Below are 3,348 nucleotides of genomic sequence, written 5' to 3' on the forward strand. Positions count from 1 at the left end.
CTTAAACGTCTGCGGACGGATGTCGCGCTCCTTCAGGAGACTCATCTGTCCGCTGACAACATCTCTCGCCTCCGGAAACTTTGGGTCGGAGAGGAGAGGCTCACCTGCTGATGGTCGCAAGGCAGGTGTAGTTATTCTTCTACACAAACACCTTCGCTATACGACACGGGACGTTCGCACTGACTCGGGTGGGCGTATGCTTACCGTACGTCTCTCTTTGAACAACAAAGATCTAGCCTTTACTAACATCTATGCCCCTAATTCACCTGACTCCGCGTTTTTCCAAGACCTGCTGGCTTGGATATCGAACGTGCCTGAAACTCTACATTTAGTTGGTGGGGACTTTAATTCGGTCATTAACCCGTTGGAGGATAGGCAATATCGGGATCCTCCTGACATCACCATGGTCGGTCCTCGCACACCCGCTACCACACCACTAGATAGGACATTTTCCACCCTCCAGTTCACTGATGTCTGGTGCCTTGCCCACCCCACCGATCGGGAATTCACTTATTTCTCGCCCCCTCACAAATCCTTCTCGCGACTCGATTACTTTTTTGCATCCCCACCCCTAGTGTCGTTTGTTAGAGATCCGGAGATTAAAGATATGGTAATCACAGACCATAGCCCAGTCTTAGTCCGTTTACTATATGCCAAACCCTCGTCGCCAATGAACACGTGGCGTTTCCCTACACATTTAGCAGATAGCGAGGATTTCAAGCAGCTGTTGTTAACTAGTTGGTCGGAATATACAGACACTAACGGTGCACATTTAGATGACCCTAACTTGTTTTGGGAAGCGGGAAAGGCCTACCTTAGGGGCAAGATCATAGCCTATGTTTCCACACATAAGCAACATTCCAAGAAGCAATACTTGCTAGCTAGCCAAAAATTACGTACAATACATCTCAACCTTCTGCGCAGTCGTTCTCCTGCTAACCTTCTTGCCTGGCAATTAGCCAAGCAGGAATTTGACCTCTGGGCCGATGCACAGGAACGTCTGACCTCCTCGTACCACACACTGCGCCTCCATAAATACGGCAACAAGGCAGGGAAACTTCTCTCTAGGCTTTGTTCAGGCTTTCATCGCCCCACCTATATACATACCCTGAAACGCACAGATGGGTCTCTTGCTTCTGCTCCAGAGGAGATTAGTAATATTCTCACTGAATATTACACTTCTTTATACGCCACTGACCCTATCGACCAATCCTTAGCGGATCGACTATTATCCAAAATCCACCTGCCAAAAATAACTGCCCCGCAACTGGAAGCCATTAACGCCCCCATCACAATAGCAGATATTAAATCCACTATTAAACACCTATCCTCCTCCAAAGCCCCAGGTCCTGATGGCTATACTGCGGAATTTTATAAGATTACTCAAGACTTCCTTCCTGACACCCTGTGTAATGTGTTTACTACTCTCTGGAAGGGGGGCTCCTATCTTCCTATGGGCTCCCAGGCACATATTAAGCTGATAGCAAAAAAGGGCAAGGACCCCTCCCACCCTGGATCTTACAGACCGATCTCCCTGATAAATGTTGACGTAAAGATCCTGTCCAAAATTATTGCATCCCGTCTAGCTGCGCTCCTCCCCTCTCTTCTCCACCCAGCTCAATCTGGTTTCACCACTGGTAGATCTGCAACCCTTAACATCTGTAAGGTTCTCTTGGCACTGGAATGTGCAAAGCGAAATCCGGATTGTGACATGGCCATTATCTCGGTTGATGCCGAGAAGGCCTTTGATAACATCAATTTTACCTGGCTGTTTAAGGTTCTCCAGACCTTTGGCTTCTCTGGCCCGGTTTTACATTTCCTGCGCCAGATGTATGCTGCCCCAACTGCCAAGCTGGTGACTCCAGATTTTGTCTCTCCGACTATTCCCCTCACTAAAGGCACACGGCAAGGTTGTCCACTCTCTCCCCTACTTTTTAATTTGGCCATTGAACCCCTGTCAAGAATCCTAAATTCCCCTGAAGGAATTAGTGGTATCCCCATACACGACCAAACCTTGCAATCTGCCCTCTTTGCAGACCACATTCTCCTCTTCTCTTCGGACCCTTTAACAGATTTTACCACCATTCGTGACCTGTTTACAAATTTCCGGCAATGCTCGGGGTTTCGAATTAACTATGACAAAACTGAAGTCCTAGCCCTAAATCCACGCAAAGCCACGTTCTGGCAGTCATCTTCACCCTTCACTCTTGCACGACACTCCATCACATATTTAGGTATATGCATAGGTAGGGAACCCTCCTCTCTGTACTCCCTCAACTACCCTCCACTGCTGACCAAGATTGTGCGAGAGCTAGAGTCTTGGGCAGGCCTGCCGCTCTCGCTCTTTGGGAGATGCCACCTTTTCAAGATGGTTTCATTTGCGAGACTTTTATACCCGATGCAAACTATCCCACTTTTAATAAAACACTCTGACGTCCAAAAACTACACAAAGCCCTGAGTGCCTTTCTATGGGCAAATAAGAAACCTTGCATCGCTCTTCAGAAACTAAGTCTCCCGAAGTCCGAGGGAGGGGCTGGCCTGCCCAACATTCGCTTCTATAACCTGTCCTGTCTAGTACGCCAAGGGTTGGATTGGCTAGTGGGTAAATCTAGATATTCGAACTATGTTCTCGAAAATGCACTGGTACACCCTTATACTCTCCCTGCTGTTCTTCACTCCAATTTACATGTTCTTCCGGGTCATCTTAAGGTTAATGTTCTTATCCGTGACACAATTATTGCGTGGAGGGAAGTCAGAAAACTCATGGGACTATCTACCAACTTCTCTACACATCTGACTATCCAGGGGAACCCAATGTTTCCTCCCTCCACGACTCACCAGGCCTTCACACTTTGGGGCTCGAAAGGTCTTACTTCGGTAGCCTCCCTATATGACCTTCCTCAGGGACGACTCAAACCTTACCATACTTTGGCTGGCGAATACTCCCTCCCTCCATCTCAAGTGTTCCACTACTTCCAACTAACTCACTATCTGCAATCTATAGGAGGGACTCGGCCGGACTCCTGCTCCAAGTCTCCCCTTGACTCCATGCTTCAACGTGACACTTATTCCATCTCCGATCTCTACTCCCAGTTAATCTCCTATCAAGCTGATAAGTACCACCTCGCCCCTTTCAAAAATTGGGCCTCCATCTTTGGCGACACGACCCTCTCTGACAGTATTCTAAAAGGATACAGGCTCGTTCATAAACTCGTCATTTCTGAAGTCTGGAGGGAAACGCAATTTAAGCTTGCACACAGGGCCTACTACCCATTTCGCACCACCATTGGAGATCCCTCCCAAGCAAAGTGCCCTTGGTGTTCCTTGGATCCCCCCACCTTGCTTCA

This window comes from Lithobates pipiens, unplaced genomic scaffold (assembly GCF_037356315.1).
Source record: "Lithobates pipiens isolate NorthernLeopardFrog02 unplaced genomic scaffold, aLitPip1_a1.2 Scaffold_62, whole genome shotgun sequence".
Classification (NCBI taxonomy): Eukaryota; Metazoa; Chordata; class Amphibia; order Anura; family Ranidae; genus Lithobates; species Lithobates pipiens.